This window comes from Brachyhypopomus gauderio, chromosome 18 (assembly GCF_052324685.1).
Source record: "Brachyhypopomus gauderio isolate BG-103 chromosome 18, BGAUD_0.2, whole genome shotgun sequence".
In the NCBI taxonomy this organism is placed as follows: Eukaryota; Metazoa; Chordata; class Actinopteri; order Gymnotiformes; family Hypopomidae; genus Brachyhypopomus; species Brachyhypopomus gauderio.
This window is the reverse complement of record NC_135228.1, coordinates 10,573,785-10,586,004: the sequence shown is the minus strand read 5'-3', so window position 1 is coordinate 10,586,004 and position 12,220 is coordinate 10,573,785. Positions and strand designations below refer to the sequence as shown.

General features: G+C 39.0%; 1 long non-coding RNA gene across 1 annotated transcript; it reads right to left on the bottom strand.

The window, feature by feature from the left end:
* Positions 1-6,762: 6,762 nt before the first annotated feature.
* On the bottom strand, positions 6,763-11,951 carry LOC143481399 (uncharacterized). The gene is made up of 6 exons (XR_013122020.1): positions 10,399-11,951; positions 9,597-9,733; positions 8,944-9,438; positions 8,670-8,859; positions 8,365-8,492; positions 6,763-8,266 (listed from the first exon to the last, which is right to left on the bottom strand). It is a non-coding gene; the product is annotated as an uncharacterized LOC143481399 (long non-coding RNA).
* Positions 11,952-12,220: the final 269 nt, after the last annotated feature.

Sequence of the window (12,220 nt, the reverse complement as noted above, 5' to 3'; positions counted from 1 at the left end):
GATTTTACAACTGACGGTGGTGACAGTGGCCTCATTACAATATAAAATTCCAAAATGTATTTAACTATTTGGGTTCAAAAACAATTCTGAACCCTGTGATTAACATTTTTCAAGGAATATAAGGCACAATTAATATCATTAAGAGCACCCCATCCACATATTACCAAATATCAAATCAACATAGTAAAAAATAGGAATAATGTACAATGCATAAACTATTGTCATCTAGTGTACCTCAACATTACATTCTATAATGACTATGAAATTGTGAATGTCACATTTGATTAATGTTGTCGTGCCATTTTCATTTGGCTTTAGTCATTGGAGATGTTTTCGCTAGTGACCCCTCAAGGGTTCCCTACTTTCATGTGGTAAAGATATTAATTAAATTATTACTTTTTATTTTTTAATAAAGTAGAAATGATTATCTCCTGTCCGAGGACCACTGACTTTGTAGGCAATAGGCCCTTTTCACAACAAAGCGGAAATACGTCACCGCCGGGTAAAACAAGTTCCGGTACTCACAGAAGATAGTTGTTGTCAATTCACCTCAGCATGGAGCGTGTATTTACTTCATCCCTGTTGTCGCTGCCGAGACTGAATTTTAAATATGTTTCAAGTATCGTTGGAGAACATTCAACAACGAAGGGTTCCAAGTTGAATGGAGGCTACAAATTGTTTGTAGAAGAATTTATTCACTCATACCAGGGTAAGGTGACACCAGCTAGCACTAGCTAGGTAACTAACTATTATTTAACGTAATGCTAGTTCCATTAGTCATCTTACGGAGTGGTAAAACAGTCTATATTATGATATACATTATAATATTACGAATGATACTGACAGCTTAAAGCTGGGCGTACACTGTACGATATTTTAAATCGTGTACTCAGCTCCAGCTCAAACTGTACGACTAAATCGCAGGGTTTAAAAGTTCACAGCTCACGATTCATATACTCACACTATACGACCCAACGCTCTCATGCGACCTGACTGCTCACACTATACGTCCTTACACCACATATCGGACTCTTGTATCCGGAACTGCATCATAAAAACGGGAGATGCTCACAAAAAAAAAAAAACGCACTGCCTTGGCAATTTGTGCCATTCTGTGTCTAGAAACACCTAAAAAAAAAGGCGACGTGCATGGACAAAGAAATGGCTGGGCAGACGCGGGTTTTCACCTCATTCACTGAAAAAGTACCATTAACTTGTGTTTTATGATGTATATTTGCAACTAGCAATTATTGCTTGCTAATAAAACAATATTTCAATGATTTCATCAAAAAAGAAATTCACTCGCACATGCGCGCGCACTAGAGGTGGGGACTCGAGTCACATAACTTGGACTCGAGACTCGAGTCATTAATATTAAGACTTGACTTGAAAAAATATTCAGAGACTTAGACTTGACTTGGACTTTTACATCAATAACTTGGGACTTTAATTGGACTTGAACCTGTTTACTTGCAAAGACTTGATTTTTTTTTTTACCCCAAATCTAAATTTTAAAACGCATATTAATGTTTATAAAGTGTGCCCCATTAATTTCATTTCCGTCCTTCTGACGCAGACCGGCGTTACACCAGATTCTGTGACCGTCGAGTTTTGTGACCACAGGGGGCGCTATTTCACAGTTTCTGTTCAGAGGCACAAACGCTTTACGAATGCTGCGTAAACTACGCTGATGCACTTTCTTTACTCGTTTTGTTGGTGTCCACGAGCCAAAATATGACAGATATTTATATTTACATTTATCGTCTCTTAATTACATAAATGTACTTAAACAAGATTTACCATCCCCTCACCATTGCAGCCAACAAAGAAATCATGAATGGGATGTACAGGTGAGCCTTTTTAACTGGGGTCACCAATTCTGACGGCAGCCATCAGAATATGTGACCCCACTGAATCTCCAGGTAACAATAGTACACCGTGACCCCACAATAACAGAAAACAATGAAAAATAACCCTAACCTTTTATTAGTCTATATTTAAACATTTTATCCAAATGTTTAGAATAACCATTCGTAATGACAGCATTTTGCTTACGATGAAGCTTGCTATTTTCGTGTAAAATGATGTAACGAAACATTCTTGTTTAAGTATGTAATTAAGAGAAGATAAAATGTAAATGATCTGTCATCTTTTGGCTGGCGGACACCAACAAAACGAGTAAAGAAACGCATCAGCGTAGCATTCGTAAAGCGTTGGTGCCTGTAAAAAAAAAAAGACTCGAAAGGACTTGAAATTCCAAGTTTCAGACTTGGGACTTGACTTGATGGTTGCCTGTCTTGACTCGAGACTTGACTTGAGTTGACTGTCTTTGCTTGAGACTTGACTCGGGACTTGAGGATAAAGACTTGGACTTACTTGAGACTTGCAAAACACTGACTTAGTCCCACCTCTGGCGCGCACACACACAGAGGATTTTACGTCCTCTTCTGCCTTTCGCGCATGCGCAGTGTGAGAGGTTGCGGAGAGTCTGCTCGTGGAGCTGCTTCAACAGTGCGATACTCTCACGAGGAGCGATTTGAATTTCAAACATGTTTGATATTCTTGCGACGCTGCGATTTCTGATCGGGAGTTGGTCGTGAGGTGTGAATCGCTCCTCGTTTACCTGTGTAAACTACACGATGCACGACATGCGATTGAGCCGAAACTCAGCCCGATCGCAAAAATAGTCGCATGAGTGAAAAATCGGCCGAAAATGGGCCAAAAATTGCACAGTGTACGCCCAGCTTTAGTTAACAATATCTAGCTAGGTTAAGCTGGGCGTACACTGTGCGATTAAGTGTTGTTGTTTATTCAGTGCCCAATATAGTCGACAGCAAAGTGATGGTCAGAGCTGGATGCTAGCGGATCAGAGCTAGATGCTAGCGGATCAGAGCTAGTTTCAGTGGAACAGTTGCTGTCCGCATTTGAAAGAGCAAACTCTCGACTGGGAGTAGACTGCTAGATGCTAGCGGATCACGGTTAGATGCTAGCGGATCACGGCTAGATGCTAGCGGATCACGGCTAGATGCTAGCGGATCACGGCTAGATGCTAGCGGATCACGGCTAGATGCTAGCGGATCACGGCTAGATGCTAGCGGACATACCTCTACTCCCAGCCGAGAGCTTGATCTTTCAAACGCGGACAGCAACTGTTCCACTGAAACCGGCTGGGGACAGTAACAGGGAACAGCACCAACTTTTAGCCGCGAGCTTCCTGATATGTAGTCTGCAGCAGTGAAATGATGGCTACACACAAAGATGCTCCGTATCACAAAGTTTTCTCCTTCATCCCTCCTAATTGCACAAACCCATTTTTTTTTTGCTCGTCGTCAGCAGGAAAACCGTGGAAACTGAGATACGGCTGTTTTTGCTTCGAGATCGAACACCGTGGTGCACTGAAAAAGCTCTTGTTATTTGACTCTGCCATTGATTAAATGTGTAATGGAAGTAACTTTACCCTGCGACGAGAACTTCTGGAAGAAAAAATGTGGAAGTGTGAAAAGGGCCTATGGGCCAGTGTCACGGTCCCCGAACCCTCCCTTTGGGGCGTGTGTTAACGTCGTCTGTGTCTACTCGTCTGCGTCAGTGTATCTCCGTGGGTGCGGGTCTGTCTTGTGATTATCTGTCTCACCTGTGGCTCGTCTCGTCATCACGTGGGGTTTATGTGGCCTGTCTATTTAATGTGCGTTCGCGCAGTGTCTTGTGCTCGTCGTTGTCTAAGGCTGTGTTCGAAATAGCCTACTACATACTACTGGTGTACTGATCGAGCCCCAAATCAGTATGCCGTATGCAGTATGTGACCAAAATGAAAATTTCCAGTACGCGAAACATACCCGGATGACCTACTACTTCCGCAAAATATTCCAGTACGCGAACAGAGCTATCTTCGTGGTGTACTGCATCCCATCATGCAACGCTACGTTCACGTGACCCCGTAATATGCTTTGCTTTTGTTGCATACTGGAAACTGTACTGCATACTACTACGAGGACCAATATGCAGTATCCAGTATATACAGAGTCCAGTATGCAGTATCCAGTATGTAGTAGTCTATTTCGAACAGAGCTTTAAGTCTGCACGTTTGCGTGTATTTATGTGAGTTTGTACGTGCGCATACAGCGCCATCTGTTGTCCATTAAACGTGACGCCTGTTGTCAAGCAAGGATTTGTGTCTCGTCCTTCACGCTGCACCCGACGTCACAGCGTCTGAGATAAGTCCTGGAATATAGAATGTTATTAATTTCCAACAGAATTAGCACATTTCTCAGGGCAACATGTTTTATCCAAAATCTACAGTGTAATATAGTAATGCTCATATTATCCCACCATGCTGCCACAGATGATGGATAGTAACAGTAACCGTAACAGTAAACAAATTTTGTGCATTAAAATGCATTTTATAAACAGAGCTCACTAATATAGTATAAAGTACTCCTATTTAGCTCCCACTCTGAATTTAAAGGATATTTGGTTGTCAAAGTTTCGGTCAATTTGTTCTATTAATTATGTTTTTGTTCACCCCCTATAGATTGACTGTTGTGCTGTTAATAGCATGTCAGATGAGCAACTGATGAAATATGTGCCCAGATTTGGAGACCGGATAGCAGTAAGGCAGTACTGCAGAAGGGAAGTGGCTGCATCAGAGGGAATCAGCAGTACTGTGTCTAAAGCAACTGAAAATCTCATGGCAAAGCTGAACGAAAGACATGCCTGCAAAAATGCTCAAAAAGCAGAACGGAATTACCAAATGGGACTATTTGAAGAAGTTGGTGACTCCTTTGTTCAGATCAAAGGGAAACGAGGAGGTGGAATCAGGCACCTGAAGGCTTTAAAAACAGCTACAATGGCAGAGCTTTTAAAGTGTGGCAAACAGCTGTTCTTTCCAAATGGAAAAAACAAATTGGGTGACATAACTGAATTTGAAATCACAATGAGAGACTTTACTGAAGAAGAGCTAGATCCATTGACCACACTGGGTGAACAGTACAAAACAAGGAAAGTGAAAGTACTGAGACTTTATCTGTCTTGCAAAAGGATAGACACAACCACTTACTCCAAGGGCAGAGGAATCACTGGTTGAACTTCAATCTACTTCTGCTACACAGTAAAATCGCAAGTGTTAGATTAACTCTATAAGAGTTAAATTTAACACTGTCTCAGATAACACTCCCTGGTGTTCATTTCAGTTTACTCTTATTTTGAATTAATATTAATTTACTTACTATTTAAGCTTTGTCCAAGTCACTAAACAATTGTAACTCTTCAAGAAAACAAACATCAGCACAGATTAGTGAAGTATAACATCTTTATTTTCACTTTTTGTTCCTCAAATGATTTTAGTTTTGTTATAAAACTTTCTTCAGCATAAAAACAAAAGGTTCCCAAAAATGAAAAATCCAAAAGAAATTGCCACATGCAATTATATTTTTGGCCATCAATTTAAAGAGAGGTCACAGAAAATGTGGTACAAAATAAGGTACAACAATTGACCTGAACAATTTTGACTACAGAAAGTGGTAGTATGGTACAAGAAACTGACTGTAATCATCCATTTTGTAAGTCATTTGCAAATCAAATGGCCTGTGGTACACAAGCTTCTTGACATAAATAACAGAAAACTCCTTTTTAAGGAAAGCAACTTGAAATGCATGAAAATGCTCATTAAAACACAAGGTCTCCAACACTGCAACAACCAAAAATACTTGTTGATCTTTGACTATGATACAGTCTATTTTCTTGAAAACAGGCATTTCTTGAACAACATCTGTACAAACTACCAAATCAGGACGATACTCATCCCCATGGTACTTTACCCATTTGACTAATAACACTCTGGTGTTGAGCAACACATTCAATTTGAGAGCAATCTCTTTACCTGCGGTGAAATCGGACAATGAAATTTCCTTTCCTGGACCAAATATCATCTTATTCTGGCTGAAATATTCCCAATTGAATGACCTATGATGCTGGTGTTTCCTTGCCAAGCTCAATGTTATGTTTTTGAAGCATTTTTGTTGTCTCTTAAAAAAATTGTTTCGCTTCAAATCGCATACACCACATGTGAATTATTGGACCAATTTTTCATATGCAACGGGGATAGTGAATCATAAAATGGTGTTTGGGTAAAAGATTTTTTTTCTGGAAACAGGCTTTTGAAAAGGCGATGATGTTCAGCAATCAAATGTTTCAAATACACAGTGATACCCTCAGTCAACATTGGTGCAAAAACTATGTTAATTATCTGTAAAAGCAGCAACAAAAGATGCCAGTAACGGTCATTTACCCCCACCACTTCACCAAATAGTAGTGGCATATTGCGCAGAAGACACCACGACTGTATAGCATTAAGACCCAAATCGTTGCTCCCATCGCCCAATTTCACCGCAGGGGGCTGATTCCTCCTTTCCACAAATCCATAGTTGAAACACTGTATTCTGCCACTTAGCTCCTCGGAAGAAATTAAGTTTTCAGCAATATACTTCAATATAAGCTTTACCTCAAACTGTGCAACCCCTTCCAATATATCATGCATAACATCCACTGAATAATTATCAATGATATGGAAGTACTCAAGTGAATTTAATAAACAGTTGCTTTTAACACCGTACACAGTTAATTGTTCAGGGTCGCGCTCAATGGACAGACAGTGTTCCACATGCAATTCTTTACTTCTCAAAGACACACTTTCATCTTCAGAAAATACAGTCTGAAAATCCTCCCTATTTGTGAGGCAAAAACGACAGCAATTTTTTGCGCTGAATGACTGAACAAAGCCAAATAAGCTGTGGAGACCCAAATTATCACCCGTTACTTGAACAATAGTTCCATGTATGTGCCCACCCAAGGCTGGTACCTCAATGCCCTCATTTTTAAGAAATTTAAGATCTCTAACAAGAGGTTCCAAAATCAAGCTAAACCCATATGTCTTAATGTCTTGATGATGAAAGAGAGCACACAAGTGTATATTAACCAAACATGAATTATATCTGGGTGAAAAGTTTCTTAAAGTAAAATAAATGCCCCCTAATATATGTACACCCTCTTTAGACCCCAATGGATTTGCAGTTTCAAAATTATCATAAAACAACTGAATCTGTAAAGCATTTTTTTCTTTAGAAAAAAGAGGATGACTCTTCCAGTATGATCCATCCTTTAAATCCCTATATACATGGTCACTAGGTAAACATGTTTGGCTTAACATATCACTAGGGTATGGATGTTTTAAAAAAAGACTGTATCGGTTCCAAGATGGGTATATAGACAAACTTACAACAACCTGGTCATATGTTCCTGTGCTTTTGTTTCTCCTTTTATCAAACCTAACACCAAGTACTTTCTCCACAGGATTAACAGTGCTCCATTTATGAGAAAAATATCTGCGTCGTTTTGCCTCAGAATTTAATTGTGTGAAATGGTTTTCAAGTTCACTTAAAGACTGCTTAACTTGATTGACACATTGTGTATTTTCTGAAGGCAATTGTTTGACGACTGTCTCTCTACACTGATTTTGTATTTCGTGTACAATTTCTTCTAGAGAACAAATCAAATTGTTTATACCCTGACCAACCCCTGCCCCCTGAACCTGCGCAACAGTTGATGCACACATATCCAAAATGTTTGTTAGACACTTCTGATATAGAAATGGTGTTTGAACTCAAATTATCAAAATCTTCGTGTACAACACTACTTTGTTCCTCCTTAATTACAAATTCCTCATTAAATGTTTGCGTTGCAATTTTATGTTCGTGTGCTCGTTTAACATGCTTTCGAAAACCAGAAAATGTACCAGACACATGGAAACATCCTACTTCTCCACATTTCAATCTAAGTGTTTTACCAGGGCACAGCCCATGAATTACCTTGAAGTGTCTAACAAGCCAATTGGCATTAGAGTGGCTCAACTGGCATATGAAACAAATCATCTTAGACAGTCTTTAAAACACTGTGTTTACTGTACAAATCTAGCCCTTAACTCAGCCACTCTTGGGCTCTCCTTTACTTTCCCAATGTCTATCTTGTAGATTGTCATCTGAATAAATGTGTACATGTTACGCAGGCTCTCACAGTAAGCAGTACCAAAAACAAAATGTGCTTTAACCAACTCGTCAAAGGCACAAAGAGAACTAGCAGCCTTACAGGGAATTGCCACCTTGTCCACTACAATGTAGAATGCATGAATGCGACTTCTTGCTGTACCAACTGCAAGAAGATAGGGCTGACGTCTGTCTTCAATGGAGTTGAGATATTCCTGAATGTTGGTTCCTGCCTTAAAGCAATACACAAATATTTTGTAAAAATGACTGGTATTTCACAAGTGCCCCATAAGATACAATTATTTTAAAAGGAAAAAAAAACAACACAAACCTTTATAAATACAACAAGATACCCTGTGGCCTGGGTAACCGACATCTTGCCTGGTTTTTTGCGGCCTTGTGCAGAAGGTGGGAGTAAATGAAGCAGTAAGATGAGTGAAGAAAGGTCGCTGTCCCATCCTAACATAACACAAAAGATGAGCGATAATGGCAAAACTGAGGAGGAAAAACAATTTTTGCGCCAGTAGTACTATATCGAGATCTCACAGCACAATTAGCAAAACATTTTATTCGATTTCAACTATGTTTTATTTCTGAATGTACAATGTAAAAAGAGTATATGTATCTGAACTCTACCCAACAAGTTTACTTCATCCTGGTTTACTTCCACAGTCAACTCTGTGGCTTCAATCAGTTCTTGCACTTCACGTGAATGAGAGAGACCTTTGCTCTGATGGATGACTTTATCTTTGAATGCAGTTGGCCATTTTTCAAGGAACTTTGCAGAAGTAGTCTCACCAAACAGCAACACAAAGTCTTGCTCAATCTGTAAAAAAATAAAAATTACGTGTAGGCCAAAAACTGTAACCTTATAAATGCTGTTTTACCAGACTTTGACAGGAATACCTACCAAGCCCTTTACATCTTTAAACCGAGGAAACACAGACAGCATATCAGAGCATTTCTGCGGGTCATGGACCATCACTAAACGTGAGCCTCATCTTCTGTTTGACTACGGCTTCCTCACAAGAATATTTCATCAGTGATGCTGCCTCTCTGATCTGATCTTCATTCAGTTGTGAGTCTATTTTCAGTGAAGGTGGTCGTTTTGAAGTTGGTCCACCCAAACATGAACTGCTTGATGGTTTTGGGCTCTCTGTGGATGCTTTTCTTTAGATTGTCTTGAGACGCCAAGCCAAGTAACCAGATCCACTTTGAGTCATAGTAATGCTCCAGAGAAATATTTAAAAAATTAATTTCTACATCAAAAGTAGCTCACGTAAATGAAAATGCAACTCTATTCATACTTACATAGCCATTCTTGGAGTAGGGGTCCTTTAATTATGGGAAGAGAGAAACAATTCCCTTGGCATAGAGCTCTCTCACGTGTCTTGGTGGCGATGTCCTTAAAACAATCCAACAAATACACGATAAGCAAACGGAAAAGTTTTTAAGTTTCTAAATTAAGTTGTAATTTTTTCAATGTTAAAAACTTTTAAAATCAGAAATGTGAGTTTAATACAGTTTGCTTTTTTTTTTATAACACCAACAAAATTAACCTACCCATGAGTCTCAGTCATTTCTGCAGTCAATATGTTGACCATTTGTCTTCTGGTTGCGTCGGTCAACATCTTTGTTCCTGTATATTCTTTAATTACCCTATCCCCTCCAGGTTTCTTCAAAAGTATGTATTCTATCACCTACAAATGAAGCAAAATTGAAGCAAATGACAGCTGTAAAATGTCAGTCAACATTAAATCATATTTAAAAATGCATAAATTTAACTAGCACAATCAAATTTCAAATCACACAAACCGATTTGTAACAGGTTAATTTAAAGTACAGGTGCAATGATATGTATATAAACAAACATTTTCCTGCAGCCTGGTAATCCTTTAATGTGAACCAATGCAAGCAATTTATGTACACTTTGGGATACAGTAAAATGACAAATTAAATCTTGAATCTTTCATAATTTGGCTAATAGCCAGATAGACTACACCAATCACAAAACACTAGTCCAACTGAGGACATTGAGTACAACTTCTATCCGATTGAACAAGATGGGTAACCACGTAAATAAATAGAATAAGTCTGGATCTGATTGAAATTGGAAAGAGTAAGTACACTCTGTTCATGTGCATTTGCACGGTGTTGATCAGATTCGTCAGTAAAGCATATCACCTCTACATTAAGCCTGACATATAATCTACAGCTAAATCTGAATTAATTCAGACTGGTAAAAATCTTTGCTTTTAAATCATATCTAGAAAGTAGAATTTAAATTGTTTGCATTTTTGTAAGAAAAAATGTGGACCTCCAGTACATTTTAAGCACTTCTTTGAATCCAGATTAAAATACTTACGCTTTCAGCTTTGCATTCTTGTCTCTGCCGTTTATTTGGAGGCATGATGACTGTGTCTTCTGAATCACAAGATGACAGATCAGCAGAGGATTCAGTGATTCTTCTGGAGAGACCTCTGGTGACAGAAAATATAATTATACAGATACGTCTCTGCAGCTTGGAACAAAAACCTGAGATATTGAGCAGACCTCTGAATATTGACATTTAAACTAAAGTGGAGCAATGTTGTTAGGAGGAACAATAAATATTTATCAATACTGTTATATGAGATTGCTCAAAAAACATCTCCAGAGCAGCGATGACAGATCAGACAAAATTACCTCAGTGTCAGAAAGGTGGCACAAACCATATAAAACTATTAAATCCTGACAACATTTGAATATTATTTCATAATTTCTCATATCAATATGCAGATGTGCATGTAGGCCTCAAAGTCAAATAGCTATGTAAGGATATAGCTATTGTTACTGATGTAAGGATATTGTTTATTTCAAATTAAATTGAGTAACAGCATATACCTGGAAAACATTCCTGTTTATACTGAATAAATAAATGAATAATTTTTTTTTTATCCTACCTAACTTCAGAAAACTCTGTAATGTCACATCGGTGATCTTGATGTACTTCTGTTCCGTTTTGTACTTGACTCTCACCAACATCCTATGTCGGATGTCAAAGTCAAATACACCGAGGGCCAAAAAACCAAATTTGCTGAGGGCCGGACTGGTTCAATGTTTATTAAAACATATTGAAATGATTGCACATAGCCTATTGAACCAAGACCTAACACAGTGTATATTATTTAATGCTTAAATGAATAAAGCTATATTTTCTTATGGATCTGTCAGTAATTTCAAGTGAAAACATTTTTCAACAAGCAAACAGATAAAAACAAACTTCCTTCAAATAAAGCATAAAACTGTCTGTCCTGTACATTAAATGAATAAAGTAATAAAAGTGCTGGAATTTAGGCTTAGGTTAGGCGGAGCAACTGCGATTACGTCATTTTCGCCGCGCAGACCCTCGCCGCTTGTGTGCGCTGGAGTGACTTCGCGGTCTACCGTTGCATTGTGGGGAATGTAGTGTTTGTGCGTGCAAAACACCATCGGGCGGCTGTGGCCTGCGGGCCGGTTCTAATAGTAAATAAATATCATCCAGGGGGCCATAGATAATCAATTCGCGGGCCTTGACTTTGACATACGTGTCCTATGTGAACATTTACTCGTTATGAAATTGCTTTCTGTGTGTGTTCGAGGGAACATTGGCGCAGCCACACTCTGGCTCAGGGGTGGAACTCCCGCCCAAACATGGCTACACTCATGTTCCCGCCTCATAGAAGTCTCATAGAATTCCAATCCCCCTTAACACTACAGTGGCAACTAGGGTTGCCACCTGTCCCGGTTTTCCCGGGACTGTCCCGGTTTTCACGTCACTGTCCCGGTTTTCCTTCTTTTTAATATTCGGTCCCGGCAACAACAAAAAAAATTCATTTAATGTCCCGGCTTTCACTAGGTTAGTTCAAACGACTATTTAGACTGTTTCTGCACACTTTAAATCTGTCTTTTTTTCTCACTGTGTCCATTTTACACCCCCCCCCCCCCCCCCCCCCGGTAACATTTTATGTTCTCTCCCCCCCCGTCAACAATTTAAATTTGCGTATGACAGTGTCCTTGTTTTTTGTCAGACCTAGGTGGCAACCCTAGTGGCAACACTTTATTAAAAAGAGTAACTTTATTTTAAAAGATTACTAAACCGTACGCACGGATTTATAAACCGTACGTAGGCTACGGATTACTAAACCGTACGTACGAATTTATAAACC